Genomic DNA, 26,480 nt, shown 5'->3' on the forward strand with positions numbered 1-26,480 from the left:
CTTCCTGGTAAGCCTGCTAGCCCAAATCAGAAGGCATCTGTGGGTTAGTTTTTGTCAACTTGACCTAAAGTGGGTCATCTGGGAAGAGGAACCTCAGCTGAGAAAATGCCTCCTGTAGGCAAGCCTGTGGGGCATTTTCTTGATTAATGATTGATCTGAGAGGGTGGTACCATCTCTGAGCAGGAATTAAGGAAGCAAACAGAATAAAGCCATTCGGAGCAAGCCAGTAAGCAGCATTCCTCATGGCTTCTGCTTCAGTTCCAGCCTCCAGGTTCCTGCCTTGAGTTCCTTCCCTGAATCCCACCCGCTTCAAGATGGACTGTGAACTGTAAAATGAAGTAAACCCTTTCCCCTAAGTTGCTTTTGGTCAGTGTAGTATCACAGCAAGAGTGAAATAAACTGGGTCTCAGTGAATGGCCCTGTGTGGGTGGCTCCTGAGGAATGACTCGAGTTTGACCCTCACACATGCACACACCCACATGTACTCACAAAGTAACTTGTATATCTGACAATCAAATGGTATCATTTCCCTGTCCACATTTTATTTTTTAAAGTCATTCTGTCCAGTACTCTAATTTTTGTGCAGATGTTCTCAGGTTGCTTTGTTGTCTGTAGGACAATCAGCACCACCAGGAAGAGTTATCAAAATTCCCTTATCTGCACAATCCTGTTTAGGAGACCAGACTGATGTTTGGCAAATGGAACAAACAGATAATTCACCAGAAACATTTTTTCCTATAACATTTGATGATTTATCTTTGAGACAGCATTTTAGAAATAACACTATAGACTCCATTCTCATCCACTTGTCCAAATCAGAAACCACTTGTCCCAACCAAAGCCCAGCTATGATTTTGTCAGCAAGTAGTTAGATACGGCTGGCTGGAAACAGAAACAGAAGCCACACACATGTAAGCTGTACGGGTGCTCAGTCCTTATCACAAAGTTCCTAGAGAGTTTAAGTCATGTCTAGACCAAACTACAGGAAAATATTTAATAAAAATAGACCATATGGGGCTGGAGAGATGGCTTAGTGGTTAAGAGCACTGACTGTTCTTCCAGAGGACCTGAGTTCCATTCCCAGCACCCACATGGCAGCTCACAACTGTCTGTAACTCCAGTTCCAGGGAATCTGACACCTTCATACAGCCATACATGCAGGCAAAACACCAATGCCTATAAAATAAAAATAAATCAGTTATTTTTTTAAAAAAGGCCATGCTTAGCTCAATTTAAGTATCAGAGGTTTGTTTAGGTTATTTTATATTACTTGTTTAATGTGTGTGTGTGTGTGTGTGTGTGTGTGTGTGTGTGTGTGTGTGTGTGAATGTGCACATATATTCTAGCACTTAGAGGTGAGAAGACAACTTATTGGCATCAATTCTTTCCTTCCACTCTGTGGGTCCTAGGTGTTAAACCCATGATATAGAAATATAGGATAAATATTTTACATTGCTATAGATGAACAGAAATGGGCTGAGTTTAAATGTAAGAGCTAGTCAATGATAGGCCTGAGCTAATGGCCGAACAGTTTTAATCAATAGAAGCCTCTGTGTGTTTACTTGGATCTGAGCAGCTGCAGACCAGGCAGGACACAGGAAAACTTTCAGCTACAAACTCAGGTGGTTAGACCTAGAACCATTTAGTTTCCTTCCTTCCTTTCTTCCTTCCTTCCTTTCTTCCTTCCTTCCTTCCTTCCTTCCTTCCTTCCTTCCTTCCTTCCTTCTTTCTTTCCTTTCTTCCTTCCCCCCTCTCTTTCTTTTCTTTCTGAGGCAGGGTCCCTGCATCTCAGACTAGCCTCAAAATGGTGATTTAGCAAAGGGTGACCTTGAACTTCTGATCCTCCTGCCTCCACCTCCTGAATGTTGAGACTATAGGTGTACACTACCAAAGCTGGATTTTGCAGAGCAGGGTATTGAATCCAGGACCTCATGCATGCTAGGCAAGCACTGTACCAACTGAGTTACACTCCCTGCCTTAGACTTCATTTTTAGGTGATTGCAAAGAACTTTGAAATGATTTCACAAGTCTTCAGTGGCCTGCCTGAAAGGAATTCTCATTTTGGATGGTCACGGACTTACCTCATTGAACAAGTGGTTAACTATGGAGCTCACTGATGTAAGAGGCCACCATATGCACAGCTGGCTTCTTCCACCCAAATCTGGGTGGGACGCTGATTCAGGCTGTGTCTTGGCATGAGGAAACAGCTCTACCCTTACGACGCTCTCTCCGCCCAGTGGTGGGCAGGACTCATGGTGCTGCCTGACTCACCTCTGGTCTTTGCCTTGTGTCAGCCATGCTCTGTCCTTATTCCTGGAACACCTGGGCTTTGCCCTTTGTCTTCCATTCTTCTTCACGACCCTCCAGATGAAAGGAAATTCGGGGCTTCTCCCCAAGGATGCAAAAGCACCAGGTGACTAGGCCCAACCCTGAAAAGAGGACTAGCATACAAAATTCGGGCTAAACTTGAGTTCTGGATTGGCAACAATCATTTTTTTTTTAATTTTTTTATTTTTATTTTGCAATACAATTCAGTTCTACATATCAGCCACGGATTCCCTTGTTCTCCTCCCTCCCGCCCCCCTCACCTTCCCCCCAGCCTGCCCCCTATTCCCACCTCCTCCAGGGCAAAGCCTTCCCCACAGACTGAGATCAACCTGGTAGACTCAGTCCAGGTAGGTCTAGTCCCCTCCTCCCAGGCCGAGCCAAACAATCCTGCATAGGTCCCAGGTTTCAAACAGCCAACTCATGCAGTGAGCACAGGACCACACTCTCCAACTTTGCAGTGGTGTGTAAGTGATACACATTATCATTTGTTTTGTTTTTGTTTTTCGAGACAGGGTTTCTCTGTGTAACTCTGTGGCCTGTCCTGGATCTCACTCTGTAGCCCAGGCTGGCCTCGAACTCACAGAGATCCACCTGGCTCTGCCTCCTGAGTGCTGGGATTAAAGATGTGCGCCACCACCACCCGGCTCACATTATCATTTTGAGTGTCTGCTTATCTTTTACTGGTTTGGTACCATTGAGAGAGATGCTGAGGAGTGGCCATGAGGCATGGTTGCCAGGCAGCTTTAAGATCTGGAAAGGAGACAAAACCAACAGGGACCCCACAGTGCATCCTGCAGTGTCAGTAGATTTGGATACTGTGTCTTGTGCTCTGATGGCTTGACCCATGATGGCTACAAAATGCACATCTGTGTGAATAGGTGAGACATTTAACACATTATTACAAAATCAGCCTTGTGTTAGGTAATTTTGTCTAACTGTGTAGTAATGTTGAGTGCTTAATGAACAATTTAAAGTAGGCTAGGCTAAGGTGGGGGAGGGTTAGCAGCTGAGGCATATTACAAATAAATACTCAATTTCTGATCTTTTCCCCTTAGGAAGGGCCATCTGTATAAATGTGTTTCAGGAAGTACTTGGGACATACTTAGGCTCAAATAATACTCATTGTTGATCTGAAATTCAAAATGAATTAGACATCTTGTATTTTCACACACAAAACCGACGGGGCTGAAGAGATGGCCCAGTGGGCAAAGTGCCTTGCAAGCATGAGGATGTGAGTTTGATCTCCAGGACACATGTAACTACGTCAGGCATGGTGTGGTAAGTTTATAATCCCAGCACGGGGGAGGTAGAGGCCGGAGGATGCCTGGAGAATGATGATCAGCTAGTCTAGTCTAATCAGAGAGTTCCAGGGTGATGAGAGAGACTCTGTCTCAAGGGAGGTGACAGTGTTCCTGAGGATGACCTCTAAGGTTGTCCTGTGACCTCCACACACATGCGCACACAAATATGCACACAAGCGCGCACACATGCACACAACCCAAATACAAGTTGTTCCCTCATCAAATGTAAAAATATTCTCCAATTCATTACCTCTGAAAAATTACCCGGTATTACAATGGAATCGTTGGCTGGACCCAGAATTTGATCCCCTAGTCAAAAGCCATTTAGAAGTGGGCTTCCTCTTTTCTTAGGCAGCTAACTGGGTGTCATTGTTTAGATAGAGCTTTGGGTTGGTTCTCTTCGCTTTGTTGTACTGAATTCATTTAAATGCTTCTGTTTTATAAGTGTGTGGGATTTGGGGGGTAATTCATTTCAAGGTGTGCCTCTCTAAATAAATTATGTTCCCTTTGCCGCTAATGTTAAATGGGCTCTATTGAAAGAAAAGAGAAAGAAAGAAAGAAAGAAAGCCAGCCAGCACAAGATACAGCTTTTGTTAAAGGGAGGAGAAAAGCATGCCAGTTCCATTCAGAAAAGACCTTTAAAAACCCACAGTGATGACATAAGCGGCCAGAAGCATCATAATGAGAGAGGAAAAGAGCAGTCAACATTGGCCTTCCATACGGGCCGTGCGTCACTTCTGCACTGAAGAGCCAGGGCTGCAAGTCGACCAGCTGATGTCTTTCCTAAGATGGCAGAGGTTGGGCATCCCTACCCTCCTGTGTTTTGCCCCATTTGTTCAGGCCATCCTACTAATTAGCTAGACTCTTAAAAATAACCCCTATGAGTCAGCTTTGCAAAGTCTGAAAGGCGAGAAAGAGAAAAGACTCGGGGCTGTTTAATTTGCATTGTGACTTAACTGCATTTGAAACTTTGTCTCCAGAGACTATTTACAAACCTCTGGTACCCGACAACAGGGTGGATTCTATATCTTCTCTGTTGGGGGTGGGGGAGCATGTGTTTATGTATATGTGCGTGTGTGCCCAAGTGTGTGGAAGTCAGAGGAAAAGATCAGGTCTCTTCCTCAATCATTTTCCACCTTGTATTTTCAGACCAGGGTCTTTCACTGAACCTGGAGTGTACCATTTTGGTGATGCTGGCTGATCATGAGGCCCAGGAATACTCTGGTCTCACCTCCCAGCACTGGAATTACAGGCATGAGTCATAGCACCTACATGAAGCACCTGGCTTTTTATGTGAGTGCTAGGATCTATATTCACATCCCCACTCTATCCACTGAGCTTTTCCCCCAGCTCCCTCCATATCCTTTTAATTTTTAAATGTGTTTCTGGTTGTAAATATCCATGTGAGGGAAAAATGAACTCCAAACTAATTACTTTCTCTAAACCTTTACCTGATAGGATGTCCATGAATAAATGCCCAGGTATGCAGCCATCCCAGCAAGGTAAAGATGCCCTTCTTGGTGAAATGACATCCAAATATCTCCCAGCTCAGTACCACCCTCCTCGGAGGAATTGCATGCTTCCTCAGGGGAGTGACCTTTTCCTCACAGCAAAGAAGCAGAAAAGAAATTGTGATCCATGGTTTTCAGCAGCCAGACCCCTTTTAGTTGACTCATCCAATGTGAAAATGAAATGCAATATCATTTATTCTGCAGTCAAGAAGATAATTAATGAGCCACTCATTTCTAAATGAAAGCCTCCGGGAATAAAACAACCTGGCCTCAGATTTGAAAAGATGATCTGTGTCGGGGAGAACACTCAGTCACAATCACACCATTAATGCTCCAGTGTGAGCTCTTATTTGACTGTAAATGGGCTGTAACTCATGCGGAGCGTCTCTGTGGGTGCTGTGCGTCAACCGTGATTACCATCTCCAGTAAGGTAAGGAGAATGGAATCATTTTTCTTCCAGTTTCTTTGATTTCTTTCAAAGCCAGATTGCGTCATGGTTTGGCTCTGGCTTGTCCCCTGAAGGTTCGGGTTTTGGAAGCTTGATCACCAGGTTGGTGAGGTAGAGAAGGCTGGACTCTTCCAGGTGGAGCCTGGTGGGAGGGGCCGTGAGTGAACTAGTTCTTACGGGTTAGTTCTTGAAAGGGGGCTGTGAAAGAACAAGACAGAACCCTCTCTGGGACCTGGCTTTCTGTCTCACCGTGGGGCATCTCTTCCTCTCACATGTGTCTTCCACCATGGTGTCGACAACATCCCAGCAGATTTGATGGCCTGTTCTTAGACTTCTGGCCTCTGAAATGGCTAAGCAAACCTCTTTTCTTTGTGAGCCTTCAGCATTTTGCCATAGTAATAAAAGTAACTGCTGTAGAGTACTCTTAGAAAAACTGCCTGAAATGAGGGCATGGTTGGGAGATTGTCCACAGAACAGAGAAGGACATCTAGCATTGAGTGCTTACCTACTGATTTCAGACAGTGGCCTATATGGTCTTTAATGATGGTGACCATTGACACTGAGCACCAACTACGTACCCAGAACTTTACTTGTATGGACTTCTTTAATCTTTGTCGTAAGCTTTGTGGAGGGATTTATTATATTATCAGAGGAATTTATCATCATCATCATCATCATTATCATTTTTGTAGATGGAAAAACCATGCTGAGAGAATAAAAGTTCCTTGCCCATGATTGGACAGCTGGAAAGGGAAGAATCCAGATACGTATCTGATAAATTAAGAATTCAAATTCAAACCCTGTCTGTGTCTCACTGTGTGAGTCAAGCTGGGGTTAGAGGGATACAGCAGTCAGCAGTTGTATTAAGTGTCACCATGCTGAGTGTTTCAAGACAGTGATGAGCTTGACTCAGGTAGGTTGAGTTCTGCCCAGAGAAGGCTCACTAATGTGCACTCCCACCCCTCTGTTAGAGGCTCAGCTATGTGCACTATAAAGCAAACCAGAGCTGGAGAGGATAAAGTATAAGACTCGAGTACAAGTGGGCTTGCTTCTAAATACAGTGTGAATGGATAAGGGGAATTTCTATAGTGGGGACCAGTCTGTAACTGAAAGTTTTCTCCCGTGTCCTGCCTAGTCTGCAGCCACTCAAACCCAAGTAAACACACAGAAGCTTATAATAATTAAAACTGCTCGGTCATTAGCTCAGGCCTACCACTGACTAGCTCTTACACTTAAACTCAGTCCATTTCTGTTCATCTATCTGTCGCCACATGTTCCATGGCTTTACCTGTGTGCCATTACATGCTGCTCGCTGGATAGCAGACTGGTATCTTCTGACTCAGCCTTCCACTTCCCAAAATTCTCCTTGTCTGCTTATCCCACCTATACTTCCTGCCTGGCTACTGGCCAATCAGCATTTTATTTATCAACCAATCAAAGCAACACATTCACAGCATACAGAACGACATTCCACAGCACCAGTCTATAAAGGAAGCAATAGAGGTCAGGGGGCTAAACAGGCCCCACTGTATTCTCATTGGCAGCCAGACACCATCAGTGAGGATGAGGAATTGGGTTTGATAGCAAGGGTGGTCTGAGCGTTATCCCTAAACTGTCTTTAAGACTGGAATGCCAAGGCCAAGGTCAAGGTCTAGTTAAAAAGAGCTCAGGGGCTGGGGAGATAGCTCAGTCTCAAAATCATTTGTTGTGCAAGCATGAGGATATGAATTCAGATCTCCAGCACCGAAGTAAAATGCCAGATGCACTGGCACATGCCTATAGCCCCAGTGCCGGGAAGGTAGAGACAAAAGGATCTCTGGACTCACTGGCCAGCCTGTCTAGGCAGTTGGTGAACCCAGGTTAGTTAGAGACTGTGTGTCAAAAATAACCTGGAAATCAACTGAAGATGACACTGGATGTGGGCATCTAGGCCTCACGCATGTGTACAGACATATGCGTGTGCACCTGTGTGCATGCTTGTGTACACACACACACACACACACACACACACACACACACGGGGGAGAGGAAGGGAAGAAGAAAGAGAGCCAGAGAGAGGGAGGGGAGGAAAAGAGGAAGGGAGGGAGGGAGGGAGGGAGAGAGAGAGAGAGAGCTAAAAAAAAAAAACCTAACCAAAGTGTGTTGAAAGAGTCTTTGTCAGGTCTTGAGACCTCTTGAAGTCCCATCTGCCCCCACAAGAGACCATGTCCCTGTCTAGGCACAGTCTCTGCAGAGGTAACTCAGGTAAAGTGACATCATGTGAGTAGGCCTCAGCACTGAACAGGACTTGGAGACAGGCTTCAATGGGGTGATTAAGTTACTTACAGTGAGGTCCTGAGGGGACCTGATGCAATCTGACCAGTGTCCTTCTAAGAAATGGAATCACAGACAAAGAATGCCAAGGAAGCTTCAGCATGGAGCAGTGACCCAGTAAGGACAGAGGAGGAAGGTGGCCATCTGCAAACCAAAGGGAGAGCCTTAGGAGAATCCAGTCCTGCCCACAACCCGAGATTGGACCTTTAGCCTTTACTACTTCAGGAGGTATAAATACCCATTGTTTGAGCATCCCTATACACACACACACACACACACACACACACACACTATGTATCATGGCAGGTGCCTGGAGTTCCAGCTGCTCAGGAGGCTGAACAGGAGGATCACTTGAGCCTAGTAGCTTGAAGCCACTGTGGGCAATACAGAGAACACAGAGACCCTGACTGTAAAAATCAACCAACCCACCACTGGTCACTCCCTCTTATCTAGCATTTGGCAGCCTGAGCTACCTTTAGTCCTACATAGCAAGTTTGGGACAAGTATGGGATGCAGAGCAAGATGTTGTCTCAAAAAAACCACATAAACACATATACAAAGAAAGAGAGAGAGAAAGGGGGACGAAGGAAGGAAAGAAAAGAAAATTAAAGAAAACAACTCCATTAGATGAAATGACTTTGGAGCTGTGTGCGTCACTGTGACCGCCGATCCTGACAGTGGCATGTCCTTCCTCCTGTGCCCCTTTCCACTGCTGAAATGTGAACCACAAGGAAAGACAAATCTTTCTCATTAAAGCCACCAAACTCCGTTAATACACAGCTCCCGGGCAAGAGGACACAGCCTCTCGGAAACACACCCTTCGCTTCCAAACAAGACTCCTGGAGTACTTCCTTCATCCACCACAGGACACCCAACTGCCCAGCAAACCAATCAAATTAGCCTCATTCCTAATTCGATTTAAGCCAGGAAAATGCAGAGAGCAAAGGACTCTGTGTCGCTGCCCCAGACCCATCAGCTGCAGCAGGACTAGGGAGCTGATGAGTCACCTTCTCAGGCCAGTTTCCTGAAATGAAATTCAGAACAGAATGTATTTCCTGACTACTGTTTACTAGGGCAAGAGTAGCATCAATATCTGCAATAATTGCGATGAAAAGGGACCAATAAATGCAAAACATATAAATGGAATTTTTTTCTTTTGTATTTCATTTACTTTTTAAAATTGTATTTTGAGTGCCTGTGTGTCCTCCCACATGCACTCATGCACAGTCATGGTGAACACATGAAGGGTGGGGTGAGCCTGGAACTTAACTATGCAGCCCAGGCTAGCCTCAAAAACACAGAGATCTTCCTGCCTCTGATTCCCAGGGGCTGGGATTAAAGGTGTGTACCTCCAACCTTGGTTTCTCTCCTTTTTAAAGAAATATTTCCTTTTTTGAAAATATAAAACAATTACATCATTTCTCCCTTCCCTTTCCTCCCTCCAAACTCTCTGACATACCTCTTCTTGCTCTCTTTCAAATTCATGCCTTTTTTTTTTCATGAATTGTTACATGGGTGCAACAAAGTGGCCACTCCTGGTCTTTACACTCCCCTCACTCACTTACTGACCCCTCCTCTCAGAGTTAGTCCTTTCTACCTCATTTCCCACACATACCCATCCCTCACAGACAAGACTGTCCCTTGCTGTTCGTATTTCGTACCATTTCCCACAAGCTGGTTTCTGTCTGTCTGTTTTTCAGACAGGGCCTTCTGTAGTTCAGGATGGCCTTTAATGCACTATGTAGTTGAGGATGGGCCACAAACTCCCGGTCCTCTTCCTTATGCATGCTGGGATTACAGATGTGCACCACTGAACTCAGTTTTAAAGTATAACTTTTAAAAGTTCTTCATTTTGTTTATTCATTATAAAGATTTATTTTAAAATTATGTGTATGTGTATGTGTCTGTGTGTAGGTATGTGCATGTGAGTGCAGATGTCCACAGAGGCTAGGTGAAGGCATTGGATTCCCTGAAGCTGGAGGTATAGGTAGTTGTGAGCGGCCCGAATAGGCTAGTAACCAAACTTGGGTTCTCTACAAGAGCTGTAAGTGGGGCTGGAGAGATGGCTCAGCCGTTAAAGGCTATGCTCACAACCAAAAATATAAGAGCTGTAAGTGCTCTTAAGCACTGAGCCATCTTGCCAGCTCCCAGTGTGTTTTGCTTTTTTTGTTTTGTTTTTTTAAATTTAATTTCATTTTGAAATTTCAAAGTCAAAGGTGTAACTCCTGGTGCATGCTAGCCACGCACTGCACCACTGGGTTACACCCTCAGTCTACAATCGTGCCTTTTAACTGAGCAATTGGAGTTTCACCTGCTGTCCCTAGCACTATAGGAATTGCAGGAGCACCTGTACTGTTCACCAGCAGATCCTTGGCCCCACTGTAGGAACTACTTGGAGAGAGGATGCAGACATGTGACTTGCACTGTCCAACTCCGAGGGCTTTGTGTTTCTGTCCTACGATGTCCCCTACTCGAGTCTTCAAACTTGATGAACTATTTTTATAAGTGACCATACTGAAGAAAGGTAGAGGATCCTTCTCCTGGCGGTTTTAGATGATCTTGACTGATCTGCGCCCACCAGACTACATGACTTGCATCGTGTATCGTGTGTGACTTAACCACAGTGAACCGGAATCTTCCCAGACACGTGATACAGCAATGCAGACAGGTGGTGAGTCCTTGGAAAATACGGTGAGTTCGTGAACTTGTCAATGCTTGTGCTCACCCCCCAAATTTAAGGAGGGAATACACACAGCACTAACAGAAGTTACGGACACAGTGATGACAGAGCTCTGGGAGGTGTGGTGGCAATTGTGTGTCAAAGTAAGCAGTTTCAGCGAGCCATATAGTATACAAATGGGCAGAGAATATGATTGCGCTTAAGTTTTAAAATTTGATTTGTATTTATGTACATGTGTGTGAGTGTGTGCCAATGGTGTGCAGGTCCCTGGGGAAACCAGAAGATGACATCAGATCCCCTAGAGATAAGACTTACAGGCGGTCATAAGCTGCCCTACATGGGTGCTGGGAACTGAACTCTGGTCTTCTGCAAGAGCAGTAAGTGCTCTTAACCACTTCCCCCTCTCTCCAACCCCAATCTCAGTTAATTTTATTTGCTAGAACTTAACACTTGAACAACTACTGTTTGCTAGATTCTTAGGGTTTTCAAATTCTCCCTTCTCTCTGGTGGGTCCCTGAGAGGAATATATCCATTTGTTTCAGGGCAAATGTTCTGTTGAGGTTCGGGGATGATGAAAGTCCCTGCCTCGCTATTTAATTATTCAGTTGACTGCTAGAAAGATTGAATTCCCCAAATGGGCTTGTGACTCGGAAATGATCATACATGTTTATTTTAAATAATAGCTGTGTAATTCCAAAGAAAAGCAGCAGCAGTCGAGGTTTTTATTATGACACTGTCAATTTGGCAATTATACACAAGTCTGTAAAGTAATTGGCATCACAATTTCCCATTTTTACTTGATAGTCTTGAATTTGTTTTCTGCAGCAGACATGTTCATGAAACTTCTGTATTTGCACGCCTGGAGTGAATAACTGCCACAAAATGTAACCACGGGACGTCTATAAATACAGCATTTTCTGCTCAGCAATTACATTTTCCTATAAGAAGAGTTTGATGTATATTTAATATCACACCTATTTTAAAATATGCACACATCGCCAAAGGGGAAACACATTCAAAGAAAGTGCCGTATTATCAATTTCTGGTCAAACTTTCAACTGTTGTCATTAATTATAGATGGAACGCCCTGCCTGCGACGCATCACTGTTCGCCTGACACCTGGCTACGCCTGCGCCAATTCACTCCCTCCCTCTTACACAAGGCATTTGCTCCCCAGGGTGGGCCATTATTTCTCAGGGAAACTGAGTCACAAAACCAGAAGCCCACATGAATGATTCATGCTAGGACAATTGAGAACATGCAGTCCCAATAGGAACACTAATTGATTAGGCCAAACTGGGGGCTGGAGCGTCAATGATGTTAACAGGAAGTGATCCGTTTACCAGATCCTAGATATTAGCAAAGCCTTGCCAGCAGAGTCTTAGAGTCTTCCCTGGTCTACAGACCTGCACACACACACACACACACACACACACACACACACACACACACACACACACACACGTAATGACAACTTATTTCTAGCTATTCAAAGTCACTGAGTCATGTCTTTATTTCTTTTCATTGTTCTTGTTAAGGGATATGGAAACAGTACATTTACATTGATGGAATATTAAAGGATCCAGAAACTCCTTCCATCACCCGAAGTCACTTTTTTTCATACCTTGGCACATATATGTCTTCTTCTCTGTCTGTGTGTAACTGTTTATACATACACACGTTTGTGTGCTTTTTTTTTTTTTGACTTGCTAACATGAGATACACTCTGTGTTCTATGGCTTGTCTTTTTCCATCAATGATCTTTACTTTTCTACATCACTCTGTGTGTGTGTGTGTGTGTGTGTGTGTGTATGAGATATGGACCTGTTTGTGCAGATATGTGCACGTAGGTACGTATGCACATTTAAGCTTGCTGAGGCCAGAGTTCTAAGTTAGGTGTTATCCCCTAGAGACCGTCCATGCTTTTTTGAGACAGGCTCTCTTAGTGAAACTGGAGCTCACCAAGTGTCCAGACCAGCAGTTCTCAACACATGGGTCGCAATCTCTTGCAGGAGGGGCAGGGGGCAAGGTCTAACGACTCTTTCACAGGGGTCACCTAAGACCACCAGAAAACAAATATTTACATTACAATTCATAATTGCAACAAAATTACAGTTATGAAGTGGCAATGAAAATAATGTTATGGTTTGGGGTCACCATGACATGAGGAACTATATTAAAGGGTCACAGCATTAGGAAGGTTGGGAACCGCTGGTCTAGACTGTCTGATCAGTGAACCTTGGCATCCTCCTGTCTCTCCCTCCCCACTGCTACACCTGTTTTTATTTTATGAGAGTGCTGGGGATTGAACTCCAGTCTTCATGATTGTGCAGCAAACTCTTTACCCTGGAATTAGTTTTAAATCAGGAAAACAATACAAAAATAATCAGGACAGTCATTAACATTTGCCTCTTTCAAGGCATATAAAGAGGACATAAATACTGAGGTCCTAGGTTAGTTCTGCAAAGAAATGCCTCACTTTCTAGATTTGCTGTTTCCCTGGAGTGCCATGGAGCTGATCCCTAATCTCAGTCTGCTGCACACTTCAAGTCACAGCTCCAGGGCTGACAGGTCCAGGAGACCCATTCTCCTCTAAAGTATACCCCAGGTGAGTCTACATTCTCAACTGCACTGGCCAGTGTGGGAAGTACTAGCAGCCCGGGACTTCTCCACTTTAAAGTGAAATCAAGTCAAATGGAAAATTCGGTCCTCTAGTTACAGTAGCCAGATTTCAAGTGCTCAGTAAACACACACAGCTAGTGACTATCATTTGGACACTGCAAATATGGACTATTTTCTCTGCTGTAAAAAGCCTTATCAAACACGGGAGCTAGAGAAGGAGGCCGTGTCTCCATTCCTTAAATCTGGACTCAGCTATGGAGACTCTCATTGGCCAGTAGAATGCTTGCAAGCATCAAGCAAACAGGCTTGAAAAATACTTGTGCACTGGGCCTCTCACCTTGATATTCAGAGCCTAAGACTGCCACATGGAGCTCGGGCTGTCTCTACCTTTCTGTGACCTTACAAGGGGCCCTCCGTCAGGTTTCTCATAGCCCCTTGTAAGGTCACAGAAAGGTAGAGACAGCCTGAGTAATTTCAACTGCCAGGTGTGGGATGGTGCCATCTAAGACCCACCAGCTCCTGTGGAGACACCAAGAGATGAGTAGTGATGTCAGCCCGGATATTTTGGGGTTTGTTACCTGGTAACATTGTGGGTCGGGAATGGTTTTGTATCGCGTTAGTCTGGGCCAAGAGTTACTGTCTTACCCTCTGTCACTCACCTTATATTCAAATTAATAATTTCACTACATTTTACAAAAATTAAGCGGTCAACTTTCATCTTTTCTTCTGTGCTTTGTAACTGACATTCTTCTGTAAAGTACAGATACTCTTCAAACGGGCCAGCTGGGGGCTCGAGCGTACAGTTGTTCCCCTGGAAAGGCAGGATATACTTAATTTTTATCCTTTACTTAATAATTAAAAATAAGGAATTCTTTAATGGCTATCTTGTCATGGTTTTTCATGTTTTATCTTTTTTGAGTACCCTCATGAAGTTATTAATTTTATACATTTGGCTGACAAGACTGTTCTGTGGGTAAAAGTGTTTTCAACCCCCAGAATCCACAGCCAAGAGAGAGAACTGACTCTTGAAAGTTGTCTTTGGACCTCCACACCAGTGCTGTGGCCTATGCACACCCCACCCCCGACAAGAATAAATTGAGACTTTTTACACATAAAATAGTGTCCTTATAAATACATTATTTTAAGTAAATGTATTACTTGTGCCTCCATGTATGCCTGATGCACAGAGGCCAGAAGAGGGCATCAGATACCACAGAACAGATGGTTGTGAACACCATGTGGGTGCTGGGGATTGAACCCAGGTCGTCCGGAAGAACAGTCAGTGCTCTTCCCTGCTGAGTCATCTCTCCAACCCTATCCCTTTTAAATCTTATTATGAAAATATGACTTGAGATTATCCTCAACAGTTGTTTACGTGTATCGCTGTTGGTTACAGCCACAAAGCCCTACAGATCTCCAGAGCTTATTTAACTTGCTTGGGAGGAACCTGAGACTTCTAATTATTAACTCCCTATTAGCTTCCCCTAGCTCCTGGTAACAAACATTCTATTCGCCGGGTGGTGGTGGCGCACGCCTTTAATCCCAGCACTCGGGAGGCAGAGCCAGGCGAACCTCCGTGAGTTCGAGGCCAGCCTGGGCTACAGAGTGAGATCCAGGAAAGCTACACAGAGAACCCCTGTCTCGAAAAAACAAACAAACATTCTACTCTATGAATTTGTCTATTTCATATGCTTCCTGCAAATGGACGTAGGCAGTATTTGAATGTTTGTAACTGATGTGCTTCACTTGGCATGTTCCCAAGCTTTTTCAATGTCGTCACATAGAATTCTTTCTTTTCAAGTCTGACTAATAGTCCATATATTATAGGAATATTTTGTGTATAAATATCACATTTCTTTGTCTCATCATCTACCCATGGACATTTAGACAGTTTCTACACCTTGGCTACAGTGAACACTACTGCAATAAACACAAGAGGGTTCATCTGTCTCTGGGATCCCGTTTTCAATTCTTTCGGATAAGCACCGGAAAAGAGTTGCTGGATCCTGGTTACCACGTGAGCTATTCCATGCTAGAACCTCCATGCTGTTCTCCACAACTGCACTGCCTTGCATGTCCCCTGACAGTGTGCGAGGATTTCAGCTTCCCTGCATCTTGCCAGCATTGTTTGGCTTTTTGCTTTTTGAGAACCAGCCTGACAGGGTACAAGATGCTATCTCATTGAGGTTTTCATTTATATTTTCTCAGAGATCAAGGCCCTTGAGCACTAACTCATGCACCTGCTGGCCATGCCAAGTCCTTTGGAGAACTGCTTGCTTAAGTCCTGCGGAGTTTGGGAGTTCCTTGAACATTTTGGGGGTTATGACCCCTTCTTAGACACAGGGCTGGCTGATATTTCCTTGCCTGTTCTGTAGACTAATTATTTTCTATACTGTCTGCTTTTCGGTTTGGTTTTGTCTGCTACCATCCCACTTGCTTTCCTTCCCATAGGCTGTGCCTTCATGCCATGAAATCCTGACCAAAAAACAATGCCATGAAGTTTCACCCACGTTTCCCGTTGGGAATTTTGTGATTTCTGATTTTCACGTACACCTTTAGTCCATTTTAAGTTCCTTTTGTGTGTGATGTAAAGGAGGGGCCCAATTTCCTGGTTTAACATGAGAGCATCTGTGATGATTACTGATGAGAGCATTGGTGATTATTGTCAACCTGATAGACTCTGGAACCACCTGGAAGATCGACCTCCAGACATACACGGGATGGATTTTCTTGATATCATGAATTGAGGTGGGAAGACTTGGCCATTCTGGGTGACACCATTCACAGGATGTGATCCTGGACTGTGTAAATGGAGAAGGGAGCTGGGCAGGAGCCTGCGTTCATTCCCCAGTCTCTGCTTCTGAACTGTGGATGCCATGTGACTGTTTCAAGCGCCTGTCACTTTGATGTCCCCACCATGATGGCCAGCACTCCTTACTTGTGGGCCAGAGTAGACTCTTTCTTAAGTTGTTTTTGTTAGAGTATTGCATGAATCCTAAATGGTCTTTTAATAAAAACCAGGAGCCAGATATCAGGGTGAAAGCTGAAAGTTCAGAGAAACAGAGCAGCCACAGCCACCACCTCTTACCTCACCAACTCCTCAGCCTGACAGAGCCAGAGTTCCTGTCTCCTCTGCCTTATATGCCTTTCTCTGCCCAACCATATCACTTCCTGTCTCAGCCTTCCTAGTGCTGGCATTAAAGGTGTGTGCCACCACTGCCTGACCTCTGTGGCTAACTCTGTGGCCGGCTCTGTCCTCTGATCTTCAGGCAAGTTTTATTCTTAGATTACAAATATATCACCATATTAGAGTATTTTTGTTTTGTTTTGTTTTGTTTTTTTCAAGACAGGGTTTCTCTGTGTAGCCCTGGCTGTGTTGGAACTTTGTAGACCAGGCTGGCCTTGAACTCATAAAGGTCCACCTGCCTCTGCCTCCCAAGTGCTGTAATTAGAGGTATGTGTCACCATGCCTGGCTTGTTAGAGTATTTTATCACAGTAACTGGAAAAGAAATGGTACCCAGAACCACTCACTGAAAAGACAGCTCCTTCTCAACTGAGTGCCTGGGTCCCTCACTGACAGTCACCATCACTCAGGGGTTTGTTTCCGGAGTCTCTGTTCTGTTCTATTGGTCTATAGGTATTTCTTGATGCCAGTGTGTGGTGGTTTGAAAGTAAATGTCCTCCATAGGCTCACGTTTTTGAGCACTGGGTCCCCAGTTGGTGACATTACTTGGGAGGGGATTTAGGAGGTGTGACCTTGTGAAAGTAGTATGTCACTGGGGCAGGCTTTGGAAGTTTAAAGAGTCACACTCCATTCCCAGTCGTCCTCTCTGCTTTGTGCAGTCCAGGGCTTGAGCTCTCGGCTTCTGCTGCAGCCATCATCCCTGCCACCTGTGGCCATGCCGTCCTCGACAACATGAGCGCTAATGCTCTGCCACTGAAAGCTCAAATAACTCTTTCTTCCCTGAGTTGCCTTGGCCATGGTGTTTTGTCACAACAACAGAGAAGTGACTAATACACAGCTGTAGTAGGGTCCTGTGCTGTTGCTCCCTTTGGGTGAGAGGGCCAAGTAGGCACAGAGTCAAACCACACAGACTCCAGGAGAATGTCAAAACAACAAGCTCAGTTTATTTAGGAAGAGATAAGCCTTATATACCCTCCACCCCACCCTGGGGGGAAGGTCTGATGACTATGCATCAGCTGGTGTGACATGGCTGCCTCTCATTGGTCCAGGTCATCTCCAGATCATGTCTCAGCTGCTGTTGCTAAGGCCCTCAGGCAGACCCAGGTTGGCTCTCAGGAAGTATCTTTTTACCTGTTTGGGCCGGCTGGCCCTCTAGCCTGTTAGGGATGAGCCATCCCACAGGGCCATGCTGTTTTGCTTTCTCTAGCTTTGTAGCATACTTCGAAATGACCAAGTATGGCACTTCTAGCTTTGTTCTTTTTCGGGACTGATTTGGATATTTGTGGATTTTTGTTGCTGTTGTTAGTCATCTTACTTATGTACTTATTTATTTATGGGGATTGGACTCAGGGCATCATGCATGTAAGACAAATAGTTTACCGCTGAGCTATAGGCCCAGGCCTGTTTGTGATTCTGTAAGAATTATAGAGTTTTCCCTATTTCTTAGGAGCATGCCATTGGGATCTTGATAAGGCACATGCATAGCTCTATAGACAGTTTGGGGTGCACAGTTATTTGAACACTCCAGGTCTCCCCACCATGAGCAGGCTGTCTCTTTCCATCTGCTTGCATCTCAGTTTCTCTCATCGGCGTTTCCTAGTTCCCAGTATCCAAGTCTTCCACCCGCTCAGTGAGATTTGTTCCTAGGTGCTCTATTCTTTCTGGTGTTCTTGTAAATCAGATGGCTTCCCTAACTTCCTTGTCAGACACTGGGTGTGAAGGAGCACACTGAGTTTTGTACATCGATTTCTGCATCCTGCACCTTCACAGCACTGAATTCTGATTGGTTTTCATTAGCAGAGTTCACATACATACACACATACATGTAAGTGTGTGTGTGTGTGTGTGTGTGTGTGTGTGTGTGTGTGTGTGTGTGAGAGAGGGGGAGGGGAGGGAGGGAGGGAGGGAGGGATGGAGAGAGAGAGAGAGAGAGAGAGAGAGAGAGAGAGAGAGAGAGAGAGAGAGAGAGAGATCATCTGAAAATAGGAGCCACTTTGCCTTTTTTTTCTGATTTGGAATCTTCAACTTCAACCCACTCACAATTCTCCAACTTTGGCCAGTGTGGCACATTATCCGCCTCCTCTGTCATTTTGACACAATTTTCTTAACCATGGAAGATGTCCTTGCTTTCTGGTGGAACAAGGTATCTTAGGTTCTCCTTGAAGCTTTCTGTGACCTGCACCTGAAGTTGGCCAGTAAGGAGTCCTAGACCCTTTAAACAGGGACAGTGGGGTCCTGTGGTTCTTATAGGTCAGTGATTTGTAAGAGTGTCATTTGGAGCCCCCAGAGACTCTCATTCTCAGGCTGCTGGCTTTACCTCTGGTCTGAAATCAGCTCACCACAGTTCTCATGCATGAGGCAACCTTCTCTTTGGCCACATGGGTGACTTTCAGCTCGGAATAGATTTCGGAACTTTCCCACGCTTCCTGTTGCACCACCGGTGATTTCACGGCAGTTCTGCTGTGCTGGGTTTGGGGGTGAGTGAGGGGCACTCAGCCCCCCGCTTCACTGATGAGGCTGACGCCGGTGTGACTTCTGTCTGCAGTTACACACAATGCTCTGTGTGCTGAGGAGAGATCAGAAACCGAGGCACCGTTTTTCCCCCTCACTCAGTCCCAAGCTCACGGGAGGGAAGGTGGCTCAGGGCAGCCTTCCTAGAGCAGCTCAGCACCTGGTCTCGGTTGCCTCTCAAGGAACAGCACTAGCACCGGTCTGACACTCTGAAGCTCCCAGGGACTTTGGCTGAGGAGCTGAGGGAGTGAACGCCAAGAACAGATCTGAGCAGAAGCTGCTCTCCCACAGTGGAGACTGGAGCAAATGGAAGAGAAACTTCTTGTGTTCTATATCACTATACCTACATCACCAATACATCTCATGATTGTTTCCTGTGTGTATGTGCCTGTGAATGTTCTTTTGTGCATTAGTAAGTGTGAATGTAGAGGCCAGAGGCCCACCTCGGCTGTCATTTCTCAGAGGTGCTGTCTATCTTGTTTGGGTTTTTTGTTTTGTTTTGTTTTGGGAGACTGGGTCTTCTTATGGAACTTGCCAGGTAGGCTAGGCCTACCAGCCAGTGATGCTCAAGGATCCCTCTGTCTCTGCCTCCCAAGTGTAGGAATTGCAAGTGCACTGCTATGTCCAGCTTTTAAAACATAGCTTCCAAGGATTTAATTCAGACCTTCATATTTGCAGGGCAAGCATTTTCTAACTGAGCTATGTCCCTAGCCATCATTCTTACTTTAGAAAATAAATCTGAGTTGAATTTCTGTCATTTTCAGGCACAAATATAACAATACCAAAGAAAGATAATGACAAAAACTTAAAAATTTTGCTAGCACTTTCCACATTATTTTTAATAAGTCCTCATTTCAAGCCTTGCAATAAGCATTCTTACTCCCATCTGATAGAGCCTAAAAGGGAATTGAGGCAGAGCTTGGTGGCACATGCTTTTAATTCCAGAACTCAGAGGTAGAGGCAGGTGGATCTCTGTGAGTTCAAGGCCAGCCAGGGCCACACAGTGAGACCTTGTCTCAAAATCTAAGGATGTTGATCACATGACTGGCATGTGGTAGACCCAAGACTGTGTAACCAGGGTGTTTTGAGTCCCGAATCCACCCTCCAAGTCACTTGAAGATTTTTTGCAATTTAAAAATAGTTAAATGTATAAGTGCCCAGTCAATAGGAGCTAGAAAATGACCTGTAGCCCTGTGCTCAGTCGGTGTGTTTGGCAGCTCACTTCCTTGGCGCTTCACGCGGTGGGAAGCTGTGCCCAGCTGCTCCCAGCTTTACACTAGATTCGTTACCAAGTGCCCAGTTCCCCTCTGTAGAACTCCTGCTGATTTCCTTAGAAAACTGACAGCTGTGGGGCTGGAGAGATGGCTCAGCGGTTAAGAGCACGAACTGCTCTTCCAGAGGACCCGGGTTCAGTTCCCAGCACCTACATGGCAGCTCACAACTGTCTGTAATTCCAGTTCCAGGGAATCTGACACCCTTACACCAATGCACATAAAATAAATTTAAAATAAGATATTAAGAAAAATGCTAACAACTACAACTGTTAGCAGAGGTGCTGAAAACCAGGCCTAATGTGATGACGCAGACCAGATTTTCCATAACTCTAACATTTGTTGAGAGGAATTTCTGTTCTCAGTGTCTCACTCCCACAGTGATGGAATTCCTTCCCAAGGTCAACATGAGCCTCATGCTTCTCCACATGCAACCTTTATGTTTCATGGACGTGATTTCATTTAAAGCACTATAAATTGAATTAAATCACTAGCCATTTTTCTGAAGTATGTTCAATAATAAGTAAGCTCCACCAAAGTGATGTGGTCATTACAGGCTCATTTTTACCCTGTTCTCCAGCACCCTTCTAACGATCACACCATTAACAGGCACGGATGCATTTCTACATCTTTGATCTCAAAAAAAGAAAAATAATGAAAATTCTCCATTCCATCAGCATCTAATTGGAGCATCTCTGGGGGAAGGTATTCTTTTCAAAAGCACAATTACGTTGCACTTAATGTCTAATGATAATTCTCTTAAGTTTACAGCCAGCCTGCTTCTGGGAAATTAATAATGATGGTACTAAAAGGGAGGTTGGGTTGTCTCATCCATTTCACAAACACAGAATCACGGGCTTGGGCAGGGTAAGCAGGCTGGACAAACCACACAGCGCAGTGGTGGCTCATGGGTAAAGAGATTGCTGTACAACAATGAGCACCTGAGGTGGATCCCCAGCATTCACACTAAAAACCTGTTACCCCAAGACTCACTGGCCAGCCGGTCTAGACAAGTCAGTGAGCTCTAGATTCAGTGAGAGACCCTCCCCCTCAAAAAATAAGGTGGAACATGGTAGAGGAAGACAGCTGGCCTGGACCTCTAGACTGTACACGCACATGCAGGCAAAATGCTCATATACGTGAAATAAAGAAAGTAAAAGGTAAGTGTCTTTACAGAGGGGGTGGTAACTTCTGCTGTTTCCCAGAGCCCTGCTGTGTATGGAGGACCAGCAGGACAGATGCTGGGAGCTGGCAAAGGGGACGTGGGAACACCCCATAGGCAGGGGATGTCAGGCTCACCCCATCTTGGGAAAACAGGAAGCTACCTCAGCTACCTGATGATGTCATACGAGGTCCATAACCACCTTTGATCCACTGAATTTGCCACTTAGAAAGATTTATTTTATTTTTGGTTGTGTGTGTGTGTGTGTGTGTGTGTGTGTGTGTGTGTGTGTGTGTGATTGTATGTTACATGTATGTGGGTGCCTGCAGAGGTCTTGGTTTCCTTTGGAGGAGTTAGAGGCTGTTGTGAGTCAGGAACTAAACTTAGGACCTCTGGAAGAACAGCAAATGTTCCTAACTGCTGAGCCATCTATCTAGCCCCTGAAATTGCCACTTTCACCCGGGGTGGGATGGAAGCCACTGAGCTCACAGCTGGCTTACCCACCTTCTGGAAGTGGTCAGCAGACACTCTTTGGTATTTTGTCTGAACCCCTAGGGCCACCACCTACCCCTCAGCTCTTCCTTATTTGGAAGGCCATAGGGCATGAGGGAAGTGCCAGGCGTCTCACAGGTGGGCACACAATTCCTCACTCTGCTGTTTACCAGCTGCGCGGTCCTGGGCAAGCAGCTTTCCCATGCCGATCCCCAGCAGCCTCACCGACTCTCTCCCACCGTGAGGACAAACTATTCAGCACACGCCTGTCCTGTAGTGGGTGCCTTGGAAACAGTAGCTTAAAAAAAAATCATTGCATTATCTTGTGTGTGGGTGTGGGTGTAAGCAGGGGGATCCATGCCCTGTGGTGACCGTGGAGGTCAGAGGACAACTTGAGAGAGACGGTTTTCTCCTCCTACCATGTGTAGGTTCTGGGGATTGAACTCAGATTGTCGGGCTTGGCAGCAAGTGCCTTTGCTTGTGGAACCATCTCACCAACCCGGAAACAGTAGCTTTTAGGGGAGACAGGTAGTCTAGTCTCCATAGTCTCTAATCTCTATACTTAAGGGTGCACACACTTACACCCCATAGGAGCCTTTATGTCTCAACCCAGTTTCTGGACAATGGAATTTGCTTTTTTGTTTCTATCTCCTACTCAACCCTAGCAGCTATGAACAGAGCATGAGACTTCCTGCTTGTGATAGGCATTTAGTAGTTATTTTCCGAAAGTGTTCCGAAACTTTGTACGTGTGATCCTGTCGGTACACAAAGACACGTGATATGACTATGCTGGTCACTGCATGAGTGTGAACAAGCAGGTACATGCTGACATGAATGAATGAAAGAATATGAAACCAGACCACCACATCTGAGCCAGATCCCGTGTTCTGAGTGATGGGGAGGGCTAGCCACTGCCTGGTAGATGAAACGTTATTAAAAATGGGACAAGAGCATGCCACTGTGGATCGTCAATACACTGTGCTCTTGAGCAGTTGGAGTTGAGCCACATAGAGCAGGCAGCCACTTCAGATTTATCACCAGGTTTCTCCAGCCTGACAGTGATAAAGCCCAGCCTCAGAGCAAACCTTCCATCAGTGCCCAGATAACCAGTATCCCAGAAGGACGAACAGGCCCAGGACTGAGAGACAGGGCTAAAAGAAAAACTCTGCTCTCCTCAGCTCACAGCCTTCAGGAAAAGCCAGCAACTGAAGGGAGGGCAGACATGAAACGTGATCAAATGTGGCAAGGGTCTCTAGCTCTAGGGTCCCTATTCTCCGCCCATCTTCTTTCTGCAGTCTGATCCACAATCAAACCATGGCATGACTTCCTTGTTGGTCAGCTGCAGAGGTTTTGCCAAGAGGCTGAACTTGAGCCCAGGCTGTGGAAGTTCCTGGACACTGATAAAGGTCCTGGCCCTGAGCTGAATCCCTTAAGCCTTCATACAAGCCATATCCCTTGGCCCCTTGCTATGGACGTATACTTGAGAGCATCTTTCTCTAGCTGTGTGCTATGGGAATGAGTGGCTAGAGAACACAGGATGGGGAGACAGAAACATTGGAAGGAAACTGGGGGGAAAGCTGCCCTTCCTCCTGGGACGTGGCTCCCCTTCTCTGCCCATGGAATCAGGAAACCTTAGGTATCACAGACAAAACTAAAATTGCCCGCCGAGATACAACATGTTTTCCTAAAGTCTTCTCAATCAAATATGTCAAAGACAATAAGCAAACTGTGTCCTCAAAGCCCAAATGATCTATAATTGTGAATTCTAGCACTACCCTCTCTGCCTAACCCTGAATGACACCTTTCATATATCCACCTTGCAACTTTGTTTACAAAGAAAATTCTTTCAACTTTAAACTTTGTAAGTTAGACTCTTATGCAACGTAACTTGAGAGTCACCCAAAGCCTATATGTGTCTATGATCAAAGCACTTCAGGGTGATTTTCCCTTCAGAACCCCCCATATGCATCCTTGGGCATGTCTTAGCTTTCCTGAGCACTTTCCCCCTTAACCCTCATGCTTAAAATCTCTCTCTCTCTCTCTCTCTCTCTCTCTCTCTCTCTCTCTCTCTCTCTCTCTCTGTTTTTCAAGACAAGATTTCTCTGTGTAGCCCTGGCTGTCCTGGACCAGGCTGGCCTTGAACTTAGTGATTTACCTGCCTCTGCCTCCCAAGTTCTGGGTTTAAAGGCGTGCGCCACCACTCCTGAGCACCACCTCACCACCTTATCTCTCTTAATGAATCTTTAGCTCTGCCTCATGCTGGCTCATCTTGAGATTTGTTTCATGGTCGAAGTCCAAAATTGTGTTTTTTGCCCAAATGGAGGTCTCTAAGTGGGCAAGGGACTCTGAAGGCTGCTGCAGCCACAGTGGAGAGCCGTGCCTTGGTCTCTGCCGCTGCTCACAGGAGTCCTGCAGCCCACTCCAACTCTCAGTAAATCCTTCCGATGGATTCCCCCTGGCATTCAGTATTTCTTTCTCTGGAATCCTAACCAGCCCCATCTTAGGAGGCTTGTGGAAATTCCCCTGCGGCCATCTTGGATTGGCTACACTTGGTTCTGGGTGGAGAGAACATTTCCCTCCCAGCCTGTCCTTTCCTCTGACACTGGGGCCTGACCAAGCTATGTCTGATTCCACCTGTGCCTCAGACTCCAGGCTCCGCCAGCCTGTGTAAAGGGTCACATATCTGATTTTGTGGTTAACTTGGAACCAAAGGCAGGATGCTTCTGATCCACCACCTGAGCTTGGGGATTTAGCCATTCTTTCATTTGTCATCCGAAGGCCACTGGGGATTTGTCATGTGCCGGACAGTGAGAACAGCATGTGGCCTGTGGCGGACGCAAGCCATACCACTATAGTCCGAGATCTGAAGCTAGGCAATGGGGCCTGGAAGATCCCTCGCCAGATAAAGGCACTTGCTGCCAAGCCTGGTGTGATGGCCGTTCTTGCTTGTAAACTTGACTATGTCTGGAGTGAACTACAACCCAGAAATGGAGGCATACCTGTGAGAGGTTTTTCTGCCTGGCTTGAAGTAGGTGAATCCATTTCTAGTCCAGACCTTTGAGGTGGGAAGCCACACCGTTAATCTGGGCCACACCTTCTTTCTGCTGGAAGTCTGTGTGAGGACATGGAAGAAGGAAGCTCTTGCTCTTTGCCTGCCTGCTCTCACCTTGCTGGCAAATCCATCCCTTCATTGGCATTAGGAGCCTACTTCTTCAGGATCCCAGTGTCCACTGAAGACCAGCTGAGACATCCAGTCTTGTGGATTGAGCAACTTCTGGATTCTTAGACTTTTCATTCATAACCCACCATTGTTGGATTATGCTTAGGAGGACCATGGCCCATGAAATAAAAATTATTACTTATATGTTTTATTGTATCATAGCCTATAAGTCATTCTAATAAAATCCCCTTTATACACACACACACACATGCGCACACGCACATGTGCCTGAATGTATATGTATATATAGATTCGTATGTATGTATGTATGTATGTATGTATGTATGTATGTATGTACGTATGTATCTATCTACCTACCTATCTATATGAAGAGAGATCCATTTTGTAAGTCCGGCTACTCTAGAGAACACTGACTAATACACCTGGCACCCTGAGTTCCATCCCTGGACCCCACATAATGGAAACTACTTCTGCTGTGGCATATGTGTATCCACACAAACACCCTTCCTACACCCCCCCTCCAACAATAAAAAATGTAAAAATGTAGAATAAATTTAAAATGTGTAAGTAGGTGGGTGACTCTAGCCGGACATACTGACAGGCAGGCAGAGAGAAGAGACCGGGGCAGAGGAGGAGTCCAGAGCTGTTTACAGATGGGGTAAACTGAGACTGAAAAGACACACAAGGCTACTCAGGGCAGACAGACACATCCCGTCATAGCGGTTAGAAGTGTCAAGGATCAAATGTTGGGAGAGCCGATACATACATCTCAGCACCCCTTTCCCCACTAAAACATAAAAATAATGCTTCTTATCTCATGGATCATGGTCTTCCTAAGCATTAAGATAAATAATAGTAGGGGCTGGAGAGATGGCCCAGCAGTTAAGAGCATGGTTCTTTTCTAGAGGACCCAGGTTCAACTCCCAGCACCCACACGGCCCCTCAGAATCAAACCTCTGTGAATCCAATTCCAGAGGATCTGATGCCCTCTTCTGGCCTCTGTAGGTACTGCATGTAATACTTGGGAGCAGAACAGCCACACACATTTAAAAACAGATATATAATACTCAGATGTGAGATGTTGATATTATAATTGATTTATGTATAGATAAAGTTCATTAGCATAGCATCTGAAGCTTCAGATGGCTCTTGACGTGGCTCCCCTTCTCTGCCCAATAGACATGTTCCTTTACGGGCATCGCTGGAGTGCTTCCATTGAGCTGACCTGAGTCCGGGTCAAATGGCCCTTTAAGAACATCCATCACTTCTCGCTAAGATCAATTGCAGTATATGTTCTTACCAGTTAGATACGCCACATATCTTCTATCCAAAAGAGGGAGTGACCAGGCAGGCTCATCACTGGAGATCCAAGTGTGAATTAAGTTCAAACTGGGTCTTTTGGGGTTGCTTGCTTTTAACTGTGAGTGAGCCTGTGGGCTACCTCCTCTGTTGTTGTTTATTTGTTTACAGTGTTG

The sequence above is a fragment of the Peromyscus californicus genome, unplaced genomic scaffold (assembly GCF_007827085.1).
Source record: "Peromyscus californicus insignis strain IS unplaced genomic scaffold, ASM782708v3 Scaffold_6__1_contigs__length_162567912, whole genome shotgun sequence".
NCBI classification, from domain to species: domain Eukaryota; kingdom Metazoa; phylum Chordata; class Mammalia; order Rodentia; family Cricetidae; genus Peromyscus; species Peromyscus californicus.